The sequence below is a fragment of the Carassius gibelio genome, chromosome A3 (genome assembly GCF_023724105.1).
Source record: "Carassius gibelio isolate Cgi1373 ecotype wild population from Czech Republic chromosome A3, carGib1.2-hapl.c, whole genome shotgun sequence".
Classification (NCBI taxonomy): Eukaryota; Metazoa; Chordata; class Actinopteri; order Cypriniformes; family Cyprinidae; genus Carassius; species Carassius gibelio.
The window spans coordinates 725,850-743,034 of record NC_068373.1 but is presented as its reverse complement, the minus strand read 5'-3'; the positions used below and the strand labels follow the sequence as shown (position 1 = coordinate 743,034).

General features: G+C 37.7%; 15 pseudogenes; all 15 read right to left on the bottom strand.

The window, feature by feature from the left end:
* Positions 1-1,021: 1,021 nt before the first annotated feature.
* On the bottom strand, positions 1,022-1,140 carry LOC127958259 (uncharacterized; annotated as a pseudogene).
* Positions 1,141-1,509: 369 nt separating this feature from the next.
* Positions 1,510-1,628, bottom strand: LOC127958770 (uncharacterized; annotated as a pseudogene).
* A 1,285-nt stretch (positions 1,629-2,913) lies between these two features.
* Positions 2,914-3,032, bottom strand: LOC127958764 (uncharacterized; annotated as a pseudogene).
* A 1,401-nt stretch (positions 3,033-4,433) lies between these two features.
* On the bottom strand, positions 4,434-4,552 carry LOC127965213 (uncharacterized; annotated as a pseudogene).
* A 369-nt stretch (positions 4,553-4,921) lies between these two features.
* Positions 4,922-5,040, bottom strand: LOC127958757 (uncharacterized; annotated as a pseudogene).
* Positions 5,041-6,325: 1,285 nt separating this feature from the next.
* LOC127958753 (uncharacterized) lies at positions 6,326-6,444 on the bottom strand (annotated as a pseudogene).
* A 1,400-nt stretch (positions 6,445-7,844) lies between these two features.
* Positions 7,845-7,963, bottom strand: LOC127965208 (uncharacterized; annotated as a pseudogene).
* A 369-nt stretch (positions 7,964-8,332) lies between these two features.
* LOC127958750 (uncharacterized) lies at positions 8,333-8,451 on the bottom strand (annotated as a pseudogene).
* A 1,404-nt stretch (positions 8,452-9,855) lies between these two features.
* Positions 9,856-9,974, bottom strand: LOC127958743 (uncharacterized; annotated as a pseudogene).
* Positions 9,975-11,952: 1,978 nt separating this feature from the next.
* LOC127960559 (uncharacterized) lies at positions 11,953-12,071 on the bottom strand (annotated as a pseudogene).
* A 355-nt stretch (positions 12,072-12,426) lies between these two features.
* On the bottom strand, positions 12,427-12,545 carry LOC127960548 (uncharacterized; annotated as a pseudogene).
* Positions 12,546-12,898: 353 nt separating this feature from the next.
* On the bottom strand, positions 12,899-13,017 carry LOC127960537 (uncharacterized; annotated as a pseudogene).
* Positions 13,018-14,409: 1,392 nt separating this feature from the next.
* Positions 14,410-14,528, bottom strand: LOC127965205 (uncharacterized; annotated as a pseudogene).
* A 367-nt stretch (positions 14,529-14,895) lies between these two features.
* On the bottom strand, positions 14,896-15,014 carry LOC127960526 (uncharacterized; annotated as a pseudogene).
* Positions 15,015-16,300: 1,286 nt separating this feature from the next.
* On the bottom strand, positions 16,301-16,419 carry LOC127958737 (uncharacterized; annotated as a pseudogene).
* Between the last annotated feature and the right edge of the window lie 766 nt (positions 16,420-17,185).

Sequence of the window (17,185 nt, the reverse complement as noted above, 5' to 3'; positions counted from 1 at the left end):
AACTGGTATTCTGAGGAGGTCTCCCATCCAAGCACTAAACAGGTCCATACCTCCTAAGATTCAAAGATTGGGCATTTACTCTTTTTTTTTTTTTGTTGCAAGATTATTATGTAATTAGTAAAAATTGCCAAAAATATTACAGCAACTGGTATTTCCCGGCCGTCTTCCATCCAAGTACTAACCAGGCAAAACCTGCTATTATTCAGAGATCGGGCATTGACTTTTTTTTTTTTTTTCAAGATTATTATATAATTTGTGAAAAATTTCCAAAAATCTTAAAGCAACTGGTATTACCAGGGTGTCTCCCATCCAATTACTAACCAGGCCCATACCTGCTAAGATTCAGATATGGGGCATTGACTCCTTTCTTTTTTTCTTGCAAGATTATTATATAATTTGTGAAAAATTTCCAAAAATCTTAAAGCAACTGGTATTACCAGGGGGTCTGCCATCCAATTACTAACCAGGCCGAAACCTGCTTAGTTTCCGAGCTCAGACATGATCTGGCATAGCCAGGGTGGAATGGCCATAAGCGAAGACTGCTGCAAAGAGAGAGCTATTTAAAGATCAGCCAATCTAATCGCCGGTACATTATACAGGACCAAACCTGCTTAGCTTCCGAGAGCAGACGAGATCAGGCATAGCCAGGTTGTTACGGTCGCAAGCGAAGGATACTGCAAAGAGAAGACTATTTAAAGATCAGCCAATCAAATCGCCCATACATTATATAAGTAGGAATGAAAATCCAAAAGCTTACAGCACCTGGTATTCCGAGGCGGTCTCCCATCCAAGCACTAACCAGGCCAATACCTGCTAAGATTAAGAGATCGGGCATTGGCTCTTTTTTTTAAGATTATTATATAATTAGTAATAAATTTCCAATAATATTAGAGCACCTGGTATTACCAGGGGGTCTCCCATCCAAACACTACACAGGTCAATGACTGCTAAGATTCAAAGATTGGGCATTCACTCTTTTTTTTTTCAAGATTATTATATAATTTGTGAAAAATTTACAAAAATCTTAAAGCAACTGGTTTTACCAGGGGGTCTCCCATCCAATTACTAACCAGGCCCAAACCTGCTTAGCTTCCGAGCTCAGACATGATCTGGCATAGCCAGGGTGGTATGGCCATAAGCGAAGACTGCTGCAAAGAGAGAGCTATTTAAAGATCAGTCAATCTAATCGCCGGTACATTATATAAGTAGGAAAGAAAACCCTAAAGCTTAAAGCACCTGGTATTCCCAGGCGGTCTCCCATCCAAGCACTAACCAGGCCAATACCTGCTAAGATTAAGAGATCGGGCATTGACTCTTTTTTTTTTTTTTTTTTTTTTAAGATTATTATATAATTAGTAATAAATTTCCAATAATATTAGAGCACCTGGTATTCCGAGGCGGTCTCCCATCCAGACACTAAACAGGTCCATGACTGCTAAGATTCAAAGAATGGGCATTGACTCTTTTTTTTTTCAAGATTATTATATAATTTGTGAAAAATTTACAAAAATCTTAGAGCAACTGGTATTACCAGGGGGTCTCCCATCCAATTACTAACCAGGCCCAAACCTGCTTAGCTTCCGAGCTCAGACATGATCTGGCATAGCCAGGGTGGTATGGCCATAAGCGAAGACTGCTGCAAAGAGAGAGCTATTTAAAGATCAGCCAATCTAATCGCCGGTACATTATATAAGTAGGAAAGAAAACCCTAAAGCTTAAAGCACCTGGTATTCCCAGGCGGTCTCCCATCCAAGCACTAACCAGGCCAATACCTGCTAAGATTAAGAGATCGGGCATTGACTTTTTTTTTTTTTTTTTTTTTTTTTTTAAAGATTATTATATAATTAGTAATGAATTTCCAATAATATTAGAGCACCTGGTTTTCCGAGGCGGTCTCCCATCCAAACACTAAACAGGTCCATAGCTGCTAAGATTCAAAGATTGGGCATTGACTCTTTTTGTTTCAAGATAATTATATAATTAGTACAAATTTCCAAAAATATTACAGCAACTGGTATTCTGAGGCGGTCTCCCATCCAAGCACTAAACAGGTCCATACCTCCTTAGATTCAAAGATTGGGCATTTACTCTTTTTTTTTTTTTTTGTTGCAAGATTATTATGTAATTAGTAAAAATTGCCAAAAATATTACAGCAACTGGTATTTCCCGGCCGTCTTCCATCCAAGTACTAACCAGGCAAAACCTGCTATTATTCAGAGATCGGGCATTGACTTTTTTTTTTTTTCAAGATTATTATATAATTTGTGAAAAATTTCCAAAAATCTTAAAGCAACTGGTATTACCAGGTTGTCTCCCATCCAATTACTAACCAGGCCCATACCTGCTAAGATTCAGATATGGGGCATTGACTCCTTTCTTTTTTTCTTGCAAGATTATTATATAATTTGTGAAAAATTTCCAAAAATCTTAAAGCAACTGGTATTACCAGGGGGTCTGCCATCCAATTACTAACCAGGCCGAAACCTGCTTAGTTTCCGAGCTCAGACATGATCTGGCATAGCCAGGGTGGAATGGCCATAAGCGAAGACTGCTGCAAAGAGAGAGCTATTTAAAGATCAGTCAATCTAATCGCCGGTACATTATATAAGTAGGAAAGAAAACCCTAAAGCTTAAAGCACCTGGTATTCCCAGGCGGTCTCCCATCCAAGCACTAACCAGGCCAATACCTGCTAAGATTAAGAGATCGGGCATTGACTCTTTTTTTTTTTTTTTTTTTTTTTAAGATTATTATATAATTAGTAATACATTTCCAATAATATTAGAGCACCTGGTATTCCGAGGCGGTCTCCCATCCAGACACTAAACAGGTCCATGACTGCTAAGATTCAAAGAATGGGCATTGACTCTTTTTTTTTTCAAGATTATTATATAATTTGTGAAAAATTTACAAAAATCTTAGAGCAACTGGTATTACCAGGGGGTCTCCCATCCAATTACTAACCAGGCCCAAACCTGCTTAGCTTCCGAGCTCAGACATGATCTGGCATAGCCAGGGTGGTATGGCCATAAGCGAAGACTGCTGCAAAGAGAGAGCTATTTAAAGATCAGCCAATCTAATCGCCGGTACATTATATAAGTAGGAAAGAAAACCCTAAAGCTTAAAGCACCTGGTATTCCCAGGCGGTCTCCCATCCAAGCACTAACCAGGCCAATACCTGCTAAGATTAAGAGATCGGGCATTGACTTTTTTTTTTTTTTTTTTTTTTTTTTAAAGATTATTATATAATTAGTAATGAATTTCCAATAATATTAGAGCACCTGGTTTTCCGAGGCGGTCTCCCATCCAAACACTAAACAGGTCCATAGCTGCTAAGATTCAAAGATTGGGCATTGACTCTTTTTGTTTCAAGATAATTATATAATTAGTACAAATTTCCAAAAATATTACAGCAACTGGTATTCTGAGGAGGTCTCCCATCCAAGCACTAAACAGGTCCATACCTCCTAAGATTCAAAGATTGGGCATTTACTCTTTTTTTTTTTTTGTTGCAAGATTATTATGTAATTAGTAAAAATTGCCAAAAATATTACAGCAACTGGTATTTCCCGGCCGTCTTCCATCCAAGTACTAACCAGGCAAAACCTGCTATTATTCAGAGATCGGGCATTGACTTTTTTTTTTTTTTTCAAGATTATTATATAATTTGTGAAAAATTTCCAAAAATCTTAAAGCAACTGGTATTACCAGGGTGTCTCCCATCCAATTACTAACCAGGCCCATACCTGCTAAGATTCAGATATGGGGCATTGACTCCTTTCTTTTTTTCTTGCAAGATTATTATATAATTTGTGAAAAATTTCCAAAAATCTTAAAGCAACTGGTATTACCAGGGGGTCTGCCATCCAATTACTAACCAGGCCGAAACCTGCTTAGTTTCCGAGCTCAGACATGATCTGGCATAGCCAGGGTGGAATGGCCATAAGCGAAGACTGCTGCAAAGAGAGAGCTATTTAAAGATCAGCCAATCTAATCGCCGGTACATTATACAGGACCAAACCTGCTTAGCTTCCGAGAGCAGACGAGATCAGGCATAGCCAGGTTGTTACGGTCGCAAGCGAAGGATACTGCAAAGAGAAGACTATTTAAAGATCAGCCAATCAAATCGCCCATACATTATATAAGTAGGAATGAAAATCCAAAAGCTTACAGCACCTGGTATTCCGAGGCGGTCTCCCATCCAAGCACTAACCAGGCCAATACCTGCTAAGATTAAGAGATCGGGCATTGGCTCTTTTTTTTAAGATTATTATATAATTAGTAATAAATTTCCAATAATATTAGAGCACCTGGTATTACCAGGGGGTCTCCCATCCAAACACTACACAGGTCAATGACTGCTAAGATTCAAAGATTGGGCATTCACTCTTTTTTTTTTCAAGATTATTATATAATTTGTGAAAAATTTACAAAAATCTTAAAGCAACTGGTATTACCAGGGGGTCTCCCATCCAATTACTAACCAGGCCCAAACCTGCTTAGCTTCCGAGCTCAGACATGATCTGGCATAGCCAGGGTGGTATGGCCATAAGCGAAGACTGCTGCAAAGAGAGAGCTATTTAAAGATCAGTCAATCTAATCGCCGGTACATTATATAAGTAGGAAAGAAAACCCTAAAGCTTAAAGCACCTGGTATTCCCAGGCGGTCTCCCATCCAAGCACTAACCAGGCCAATACCTGCTAAGATTAAGAGATCGGGCATTGACTCTTTTTTTTTTTTTTTTTTTTTTAAGATTATTATATAATTAGTAATAAATTTCCAATAATATTAGAGCACCTGGTATTCCGAGGCGGTCTCCCATCCAGACACTAAACAGGTCCATGACTGCTAAGATTCAAAGAATGGGCATTGACTCTTTTTTTTTTCAAGATTATTATATAATTTGTGAAAAATTTACAAAAATCTTAGAGCAACTGGTATTACCAGGGGGTCTCCCATCCAATTACTAACCAGGCCCAAACCTGCTTAGCTTCCGAGCTCAGACATGATCTGGCATAGCCAGGGTGGTATGGCCATAAGCGAAGACTGCTGCAAAGAGAGAGCTATTTAAAGATCAGCCAATCTAATCGCCGGTACATTATATAAGTAGGAAAGAAAACCCTAAAGCTTAAAGCACCTGGTATTCCCAGGCGGTCTCCCATCCAAGCACTAACCAGGCCAATACCTGCTAAGATTAAGAGATCGGGCATTGACTTTTTTTTTTTTTTTTTTTTTTTTTTTAAAGATTATTATATAATTAGTAATGAATTTCCAATAATATTAGAGCACCTGGTTTTCCGAGGCGGTCTCCCATCCAAACACTAAACAGGTCCATAGCTGCTAAGATTCAAAGATTGGGCATTGACTCTTTTTGTTTCAAGATAATTATATAATTAGTACAAATTTCCAAAAATATTACAGCAACTGGTATTCTGAGGCGGTCTCCCATCCAAGCACTAAACAGGTCCATACCTCCTTAGATTCAAAGATTGGGCATTTACTCTTTTTTTTTTTTTTTGTTGCAAGATTATTATGTAATTAGTAAAAATTGCCAAAAATATTACAGCAACTGGTATTTCCCGGCCGTCTTCCATCCAAGTACTAACCAGGCAAAACCTGCTATTATTCAGAGATCGGGCATTGACTTTTTTTTTTTTTCAAGATTATTATATAATTTGTGAAAAATTTCCAAAAATCTTAAAGCAACTGGTATTACCAGGGTGTCTCCCATCCAATTACTAACCAGGCCCATACCTGCTAAGATTCAGATATGGGGCATTGACTCCTTTCTTTTTTTCTTGCAAGATTATTATATAATTTGTGAAAAATTTCCAAAAATCTTAAAGCAACTGGTATTACCAGGGGGTCTGCCATCCAATTACTAACCAGGCCGAAACCTGCTTAGTTTCCGAGCTCAGACATGATCTGGCATAGCCAGGGTGGAATGGCCATAAGCGAAGACTGCTGCAAAGAGAGAGCTATTTAAAGATCAGTCAATCTAATCGCCGGTACATTATATAAGTAGGAAAGAAAACCCTAAAGCTTAAAGCACCTGGTATTCCCAGGCGGTCTCCCATCCAAGCACTAACCAGGCCAATACCTGCTAAGATTAAGAGATCGGGCATTGACTCTTTTTTTTTTTTTTTTTTTTTTTAAGATTATTATATAATTAGTAATAAATTTCCAATAATATTAGAGCACCTGGTATTCCGAGGCGGTCTCCCATCCAGACACTAAACAGGTCCATGACTGCTAAGATTCAAAGAATGGGCATTGACTCTTTTTTTTTTCAAGATTATTATATAATTTGTGAAAAATTTACAAAAATCTTAGAGCAACTGGTATTACCAGGGGGTCTCCCATCCAATTACTAACCAGGCCCAAACCTGCTTAGCTTCCGAGCTCAGACATGATCTGGCATAGCCAGGGTGGTATGGCCATAAGCGAAGACTGCTGCAAAGAGAGAGCTATTTAAAGATCAGCCAATCTAATCGCCGGTACATTATATAAGTAGGAAAGAAAACCCTAAAGCTTAAAGCACCTGGTATTCCCAGGCGGTCTCCCATCCAAGCACTAACCAGGCCAATACCTGCTAAGATTAAGAGATCGGGCATTGACTTTTTTTTTTTTTTTTTTTTTTTTTAAAGATTATTATATAATTAGTAATGAATTTCCAATAATATTAGAGCACCTGGTTTTCCGAGGCGGTCTCCCATCCAAACACTAAACAGGTCCATAGCTGCTAAGATTCAAAGATTGGGCATTGACTCTTTTTGTTTCAAGATAATTATATAATTAGTACAAATTTCCAAAAATATTACAGCAACTGGTATTCTGAGGAGGTCTCCCATCCAAGCACTAAACAGGTCCATACCTCCTAAGATTCAAAGATTGGGCATTTACTCTTTTTTTTTTTTTGTTGCAAGATTATTATGTAATTAGTAAAAATTGCCAAAAATATTACAGCAACTGGTATTTCCCGGCCGTCTTCCATCCAAGTACTAACCAGGCAAAACCTGCTATTATTCAGAGATCGGGCATTGACTTTTTTTTTTTTTTTCAAGATTATTATATAATTTGTGAAAAATTTCCAAAAATCTTAAAGCAACTGGTATTACCAGGGTGTCTCCCATCCAATTACTAACCAGGCCCATACCTGCTAAGATTCAGATATGGGGCATTGACTCCTTTCTTTTTTTCTTGCAAGATTATTATATAATTTGTGAAAAATTTCCAAAAATCTTAAAGCAACTGGTATTACCAGGGGGTCTGCCATCCAATTACTAACCAGGCCGAAACCTGCTTAGTTTCCGAGCTCAGACATGATCTGGCATAGCCAGGGTGGAATGGCCATAAGCGAAGACTGCTGCAAAGAGAGAGCTATTTAAAGATCAGCCAATCTAATCGCCGGTACATTATACAGGACCAAACCTGCTTAGCTTCCGAGAGCAGACGAGATCAGGCATAGCCAGGTTGTTACGGTCGCAAGCGAAGGATACTGCAAAGAGAAGACTATTTAAAGATCAGCCAATCAAATCGCCCATACATTATATAAGTAGGAATGAAAATCCAAAAGCTTACAGCACCTGGTATTCCGAGGCGGTCTCCCATCCAAGCACTAACCAGGCCAATACCTGCTAAGATTAAGAGATCGGGCATTGGCTCTTTTTTTTAAGATTATTATATAATTAGTAATAAATTTCCAATAATATTAGAGCACCTGGTATTACCAGGGGGTCTCCCATCCAAACACTACACAGGTCAATGACTGCTAAGATTCAAAGATTGGGCATTCACTCTTTTTTTTTTCAAGATTATTATATAATTTGTGAAAAATTTACAAAAATCTTAAAGCAACTGGTATTACCAGGGGGTCTCCCATCCAATTACTAACCAGGCCCAAACCTGCTTAGCTTCCGAGCTCAGACATGATCTGGCATAGCCAGGGTGGTATGGCCATAAGCGAAGACTGCTGCAAAGAGAGAGCTATTTAAAGATCAGTCAATCTAATCGCCGGTACATTATATAAGTAGGAAAGAAAACCCTAAAGCTTAAAGCACCTGGTATTCCCAGGCGGTCTCCCATCCAAGCACTAACCAGGCCAATACCTGCTAAGATTAAGAGATCGGGCATTGACTCTTTTTTTTTTTTTTTTTTTTTTAAGATTATTATATAATTAGTAATAAATTTCCAATAATATTAGAGCACCTGGTATTCCGAGGCGGTCTCCCATCCAGACACTAAACAGGTCCATGACTGCTAAGATTCAAAGAATGGGCATTGACTCTTTTTTTTTTCAAGATTATTATATAATTTGTGAAAAATTTACAAAAATCTTAGAGCAACTGGTATTACCAGGGGGTCTCCCATCCAATTACTAACCAGGCCCAAACCTGCTTAGCTTCCGAGCTCAGACATGATCTGGCATAGCCAGGGTGGTATGGCCATAAGCGAAGACTGCTGCAAAGAGAGAGCTATTTAAAGATCAGCCAATCTAATCGCCGGTACATTATATAAGTAGGAAAGAAAACCCTAAAGCTTAAAGCACCTGGTATTCCCAGGCGGTCTCCCATCCAAGCACTAACCAGGCCAATACCTGCTAAGATTAAGAGATCGGGCATTGACTTTTTTTTTTTTTTTTTTTTTTTTTTTTAAAGATTATTATATAATTAGTAATGAATTTCCAATAATATTAGAGCACCTGGTTTTCCGAGGCGGTCTCCCATCCAAACACTAAACAGGTCCATAGCTGCTAAGATTCAAAGATTGGGCATTGACTCTTTTTGTTTCAAGATAATTATATAATTAGTACAAATTTCCAAAAATATTACAGCAACTGGTATTCTGAGGCGGTCTCCCATCCAAGCACTAAACAGGTCCATACCTCCTTAGATTCAAAGATTGGGCATTTACTCTTTTTTTTTTTTTTTGTTGCAAGATTATTATGTAATTAGTAAAAATTGCCAAAAATATTACAGCAACTGGTATTTCCCGGCCGTCTTCCATCCAAGTACTAACCAGGCAAAACCTGCTATTATTCAGAGATCGGGCATTGACTTTTTTTTTTTTTCAAGATTATTATATAATTTGTGAAAAATTTCCAAAAATCTTAAAGCAACTGGTATTACCAGGTTGTCTCCCATCCAATTACTAACCAGGCCCATACCTGCTAAGATTCAGATATGGGGCATTGACTCCTTTCTTTTTTTCTTGCAAGATTATTATATAATTTGTGAAAAATTTCCAAAAATCTTAAAGCAACTGGTATTACCAGGGGGTCTGCCATCCAATTACTAACCAGGCCGAAACCTGCTTAGTTTCCGAGCTCAGACATGATCTGGCATAGCCAGGGTGGAATGGCCATAAGCGAAGACTGCTGCAAAGAGAGAGCTATTTAAAGATCAGCCAATCTAATCGCCGGTACATTATACAGGACCAAACCTGCTTAGCTTCCGAGAGCAGACGAGATCAGGCATAGCCAGGTTGTTACGGTCGCAAGCGAAGGATACTGCAAAGAGAAGACTATTTAAAGATCAGCCAATCAAATCGCCCATACATTATATAAGTAGGAATGAAAATCCAAAAGCTTACAGCACCTGGTATTCCGAGGCGGTCTCCCATCCAAGCACTAACCAGGCCAATACCTGCTAAGATTAAGAGATCGGGCATTGGCTCTTTTTTTTTAAGATTATTATATAATTAGTAATAAATTTCCAATAATATTAGAGCACCTGGTATTACCAGGCGGTCTCCCATCCAGACACTAAACAGGTCCATGACTGCTAAGATTCAAAGAATGGGCATTGACTCTTTTTTTTTTCAAGATTATTATATAATTTGTGAAAAATTTACAAAAATCTTAGAGCAACTGGTATTACCAGGGGGTCTCCCATCCAATTACTAACCAGGCCCAAACCTGCTTAGCTTCCGAGCTCAGACATGATCTGGCATAGCCAGGGTGGTATGGCCATAAGCGAAGACTGCTGCAAAGAGAGAGCTATTTAAAGATCAGTCAATCTAATCGCCGGTACATTATATAAGTAGGAAAGAAAACCCTAAAGCTTAACCCTTTCGAGTCGATTAACGCATATATGCGTTTTGAGTCATTTTCCCCTGATAACCCCGAAAAGAACTTAAATTACACTCTCAGTTTTAATCGTACAGATAAGAGCAATACATCAATCGAATCTGTAAAGGGTCTAGTTTTTTTTGGATACAGACATAATAACAAAGAACCTTTGTGCACTTATAAATTAAAGATAACAAACAAAGTGCGCTGTCTGCAGTCTTTGTCTCCGCTGATCGTCATGTACAAACACGTCATTAAAATGAACTGTAACTCCGTGAATACTCAACGAAGAGACATGAGAGAGATATCTATAGAAAGTCTAAAATGTCTACTTTTAAACTAAACAAGTGCTGCCGAAAACAAATATTCTGAGATAAAGTAATCCATATGTAAACAACGCGATGTCTATTTTTCATATCTCCGCTCATTATATGTAATGTGACCACGCCCCCGCGCTGAACACGCTATTCAGATTCAAACTGAAGCGCGCGGCTTGAATACGCCCACACAGAAGAAAAAGCAGCCAGACTGTTCTTCGAGTTTTTATTTTATTTTACTGTTTGCTTCGCGATGAGAGGAATAAGACATAATTCACCCCAAAAAGATGTGATGTGGTTGAGGATTTGAGAAATGGATTTCCTCAGAAAAAAGAATGAAGCACTTTATTCAACAGGGATCATAAACATGAGTAAGTCTCTTTTTATTTATCTGTTTTCACATAAAGTGTAAACATTTTACTAGTCAGACTTTTTCCAAACTATAATTCCTGACTAAATGTATAATCAAGTGAAACATTATTAAGTTTAAATAACAATATACAATACTATACCATTCAAAAGCTTGATGTAAATAATATAAATGTGACAAATAGAGATAACTCTAACAAATGTAAAAACAATGCAGTTCTTTCGATTTATTCCCCCTAAAAAAACCTGAAAAATATTCTCAGCTCTTTTCAACATTAATAATAATAATAATGATAATAATAAATGGGGTTTATTTGGTAGAAAATAAGATTGTTAAAAGGATTTCTGAAGGATTGTATGACTGGAGTAAGGATGCCAAAAAATGTGTTTGAAAGTAAGCTTTGATTGTCCCTAATAAACTGTTTAACTGCTCCCCCAAGTGGATATTAAATTATGTTGTGGGATAATTAAATATATTCTTAATAAACTACAAACATAAAATTATATACATTTATTTTGTTCTCACATTCTTTCTTGTAAGTCCTCCCTCAGAGTGGCACAGTTGAATGAGAGGCTCATTATGCAGCTCATTATGCAGGCCTTTGTCTTCTCAGGTGTAAATCACAATGATATTCATGGTAGTTGACGCCTACTCGCATATGACTTTTACCAACAAAAAGTGTTTTAGAAAATTTAAATCAATATATTGTTTTCTGTGAATGAGTAAACAAGATGATTTTCACATAATTTAGAAAGAAAAATTCTAGGCTACAAGCTCCAGTTCTCAACTTTTCCGGCAACCAATTTTATGTATGTGTTTTATTGCCTTATTCAAGTGACTTAACATTTTTAGTTTTTCACTAACCATGCATAACATTTTTTTTCTCAAAAATACAATCATGTACATGCATGCATTTCACATATTATTATAGCCCAGTTTGTGCTGATTACAGTGATATTAGACTTTACCCATTTAGATATTTATAAGAAACTGAAAAAAGCACAAATATCAGGGCATGACAAAACTTCTCCAGGCCCCAAAAATACCCTTCGACTCCAGAGGGTTAAAGCACCTGGTATTCCGAGGCGGTCTCCCATCCAGACACTAAACAGGTCCATGACTGCTAAGATTCAAAGAATGGGCATTGACTCTTTTTTTTTTCAAGATTATTATATAATTTGTGAAAAATTTACAAAAATCTTAAAGCAACTGGTATTACCAGGGGGTCTCCCATCCAATTACTAACCAGGCCCAAACCTGCTTAGCTTCCGAGCTCAGACATGATCTGGCATAGACAGGGTGGTATGGCCATAAGCGAAGACTGCTGCAAAGAGAGAGCTATTTAAAGATCAGCCAATCTAATATAAGTAGGAAAGAAAACCCTAAAGCTTAAAGCACCTGGTATTCCCAGGCGGTCTCCCATCCAAGCACTAACCAGGCCAATACCTGCTAAGATTAAGAGATCGGGCATTGACTCTTTTTTTTTTTTTTTTTTTTTTAAGATTATTATATAATTAGTAATAAATTTCCAATAATATTAGAGCACCTGGTATTCCGAGGCGGTCTCCCATCCAGACACTAAACAGGTCCATGACTGCTAAGATTCAAAGAATGGGCATTGACTCTTTTTTTTTTCAAGATTATTATATAATTTGTGAAAAATTTACAAAAATCTTAAAGCAACTGGTATTACCAGGGGGTCTCCCATCCAATTACTAACCAGGCCCAAACCTGCTTAGCTTCCGAGCTCAGACATGATCTGGCATAGACAGGGTGGTATGGCCATAAGCGAAGACTGCTGCAAAGAGAGAGCTATTTAAAGATCAGCCAATCTAATATAAGTAGGAAAGAAAACCCTAAAGCTTAAAGCACCTGGTATTCCCAGGCGGTCTCCCATCCAAGCACTAACCAGGCCAATACCTGCTAAGATTAAGAGATCGGGCATTGACTCTTTTTTTTTTTTTTTTTTTTAAGATTATTATATAATTAGTAATAAATTTCCAATAATATTAGAGCACCTGGTATTCCGAGGCGGTCTCCCATCCAGACACTAAACAGGTCCATGACTGCTAAGATTCAAAGAATGGGCATTGACTCTTTTTTTTTTCAAGATTATTATATAATTTGTGAAAAATTTACAAAAATCTTAAAGCAACTGGTATTACCAGGGGGTCTCCCATCCAATTACTAACCAGGCCCAAACCTGCTTAGCTTCCGAGCTCAGACATGATCTGGCATAGACAGGGTGGTATGGCCATAAGCGAAGACTGCTGCAAAGAAAGAGCTATTTAAAGATCAGCCAATCTAATATAAGTAGGAAAGAAAACCCTAAAGCTTAAAGCACCTGGTATTCCCAGGCGGTCTCCCATCCAAGCACTAACCAGGCCAATACCTGCTAAGATTAAGAGATCGGGCATTGACTCTTTTTTTTTTTTTTTTTTTTTTTTTTTTAGATTATTATATAATTAGTAATAAATTTCCAATAATATTAGAGCACCTGGTTTTCCGAGGCGGTCTCCCATCCAAACACTAAACAGGTCCATAGCTGCTAAGATTCAAAGATTGGGCATTGACTCTTTTTGTTTCAAGATAATTATATAATTAGTACAAATTTCCAAAAATATTACAGCAACTGGTATTCCGAGGCGGTCTCCCATCCAAGCACTAAACAGGTCCATACCTCCTAAGATTCAAAGATTGGGCATTTACTCTTTTTTTTTTTTTTTGTTGCAAGATTATTATGTAATTAGTAAAAATTGCCAAAAATATTACAGCAACTGGTATTTCCCGGCTGTCTTCCATCCAAGTACTAACCAGGCAAAACCTGCTATTATTCAGAGATCGGGCATTGACTTTTTTTTTTTTTTTTCAAGATTATTATATAATTTGTGAAAAATTTCCAAAAATCTTAAAGCAACTGGTATTACCAGGGTGTCTCCCATCCAATTACTAACCAGGCCCATACATGCTAAGATTCAGATATGGGGCATTGACTCCTTTCTTTTTTTCTTGCAAGATTATTATATAATTTGTGAAAAATTTCCCAAAATCTTAAAGCAACTGGTATTACCAGGGGGTCTGCCATCCAATTACTAACCAGGCCGAAACCTGCTTAGTTTCCGAGCTCAGACATGATCTGGCATAGCCAGGGTGGAATGGCCATAAGCGAAGACTGCTGCAAAGAGAGAGCTATTTAAAGATCAGCCAATCTAATCGCCGGTACATTATACAGGACCAAACCTGCTTAGCTTCCGAGAGCAGACGAGATCAGGCATAGCCAGGTTGTTACGGTCGCAAGCGAAGGATACTGCAAAGAGAAGACTATTTAAAGATCAGCCAATCAAATCGCCCATACATTATATAAGTAGGAATGAAAATCCAAAAGCTTACAGCACCTGGTATTCCGAGGCGGTCTCCCATCCAAGCACTAACCAGGCCAATACCTGCTAAGATTAAGAGATCGGGCATTGGCTCTTTTTTTTTAAGATTATTATATAATTAGTAATAAATTTCCAATAATATTAGAGCACCTGGTATTACCAGGGGGTCTCCCATCCAAACACTACACAGGTCAATGACTGCTAAGATTCAAAGAATGGGCATTCACTCTTTTTTTTTCAAGATTATTATATAATTTGTGAAAAATTTACAAAAATCTTAAAGCAACTGGTATTACCAGGGGGTCTCCCATCCAATTACTAACCAGGCCCAAACCTGCTTAGCTTCCGAGCTCAGACATGATCTGGCATAGCCAGGGTGGTATGGCCATAAGCGAAGACTGCTGCAAAGAGAGAGCTATTTAAAGATCAGTCAATCTAATCGCCGGTACATTATATAAGTAGGAAAGAAAACCCTAAAGCTTAAAGCACCTGGTATTCCCAGGCGGTCTCCCATCCAAGCACTAACCAGGCCAATACCTGCTAAGATTAAGAGATCGGGCATTGACTCTTTTTTTTTTTTTTTTTTTTAAGATTATTATATAATTAGTAATAAATTTCCAATAATATTAGAGCACCTGGTATTCCGAGGCGGTCTCCCATCCAGACACTAAACAGGTCCATGACTGCTAAGATTCAAAGAATGGGCATTGACTCTTTTTTTTTTCAAGATTATTATATAATTTGTGAAAAATTTACAAAAATCTTAAAGCAACTGGTATTACCAGGGGGTCTCCCATCCAATTACTAACCAGGCCCAAACCTGCTTAGCTTCCGAGCTCAGACATGATCTGGCATAGACAGGGTGGTATGGCCATAAGCGAAGACTGCTGCAAAGAGAGAGCTATTTAAAGATCAGCCAATCTAATCGCCGGTACATTATATAAGTAGGAAAGAAAACCCTAAAGCTTAAAGCACCTGGTATTCCCAGGCGGTCTCCCATCCAAGCACTAACCAGGCCAATACCTGCTAAGATTAAGAGATCGGGCATTGACTTTTTTTTTTTTTTTTTTTTTTTTTTTTTAAAGATTATTATATAATTAGTAATGAATTTCCAATAATATTAGAGCACCTGGTTTTCCGAGGCGGTCTCCCATCCAAACACTAAACAGGTCCATAGCTGCTAAGATTCAAAGATTGGGCATTGACTCTTTTTGTTTCAAGATAATTATATAATTAGTACAAATTTCCAAAAATATTACAGCAACTGGTATTCTGAGGCGGTCTCCCATCCAAGCACTAAACAGGTCCATACCTCCTTAGATTCAAAGATTGGGCATTTACTCTTTTTTTTTTTTTTGTTGCAAGATTATTATGTAATTAGTAAAAATTGCCAAAAATATTACAGCAACTGGTATTTCCCGGCCGTCTTCCATCCAAGTACTAACCAGGCAAAACCTGCTATTATTCAGAGATCGGGCATTGACTTTTTTTTTTTTTCAAGATTATTATATAATTTGTGAAAAATTTCCAAAAATCTTAAAGCAACTGGTATTACCAGGTTGTCTCCCATCCAATTACTAACCAGGCCCATACCTGCTAAGATTCAGATATGGGGCATTGACTCCTTTCTTTTTTTCTTGCAAGATTATTATATAATTTGTGAAAAATTTCCAAAAATCTTAAAGCAACTGGTATTACCAGGGGGTCTGCCATCCAATTACTAACCAGGCCGAAACCTGCTTAGTTTCCGAGCTCAGACATGATCTGGCATAGCCAGGGTGGAATGGCCATAAGCGAAGACTGCTGCAAAGAGAGAGCTATTTAAAGATCAGTCAATCTAATCGCCGGTACATTATATAAGTAGGAAAGAAAACCCTAAAGCTTAAAGCACCTGGTATTCCCAGGCGGTCTCCCATCCAAGCACTAACCAGGCCAATACCTGCTAAGATTAAGAGATCGGGCATTGACTCTTTTTTTTTTTTTTTTTTTTTTTAAGATTATTATATAATTAGTAATAAATTTCCAATAATATTAGAGCACCTGGTATTCCGAGGCGGTCTCCCATCCAGACACTAAACAGGTCCATGACTGCTAAGATTCAAAGAATGGGCATTGACTCTTTTTTTTTTCAAGATTATTATATAATTTGTGAAAAATTTACAAAAATCTTAGAGCAACTGGTATTACCAGGGGGTCTCCCATCCAATTACTAACCAGGCCCAAACCTGCTTAGCTTCCGAGCTCAGACATGATCTGGCATAGCCAGGGTGGTATGGCCATAAGCGAAGACTGCTGCAAAGAGAGAGCTATTTAAAGATCAGCCAATCTAATCGCCGGTACATTATATAAGTAGGAAAGAAAACCCTAAAGCTTAAAGCACCTGGTATTCCCAGGCGGTCTCCCATCCAAGCACTAACCAGGCCAATACCTGCTAAGATTAAGAGATCGGGCATTGACTTTTTTTTTTTTTTTTTTTTTTTTTAAAGATTATTATATAATTAGTAATGAATTTCCAATAATATTAGAGCACCTGGTTTTCCGAGGCGGTCTCCCATCCAAACACTAAACAGGTCCATAGCTGCTAAGATTCAAAGATTGGGCATTGACTCTTTTTGTTTCAAGATAATTATATAATTAGTACAAATTTCCAAAAATATTACAGCAACTGGTATTCTGAGGAGGTCTCCCATCCAAGCACTAAACAGGTCCATACCTCCTAAGATTCAAAGATTGGGCATTTACTCTTTTTTTTTTTTTTGTTGCAAGATTATTATGTAATTAGTAAAAATTGCCAAAAATATTACAGCAACTGGTATTTCCCGGCCGTCTTCCATCCAAGTACTAACCAGGCAAAACCTGCTATTATTCAGAGATCGGGCATTGACTTTTTTTTTTTTTTCAAGATTATTATATAATTTGTGAAAAATTTCCAAAAATCTTAAAGCAACTGGTATTACCAGGGTGTCTCCCATCCAATTACTAACCAGGCCCATACCTGCTAAGATTCAGATATGGGGCATTGACTCCTTTCTTTTTTTCTTGCAAGATTA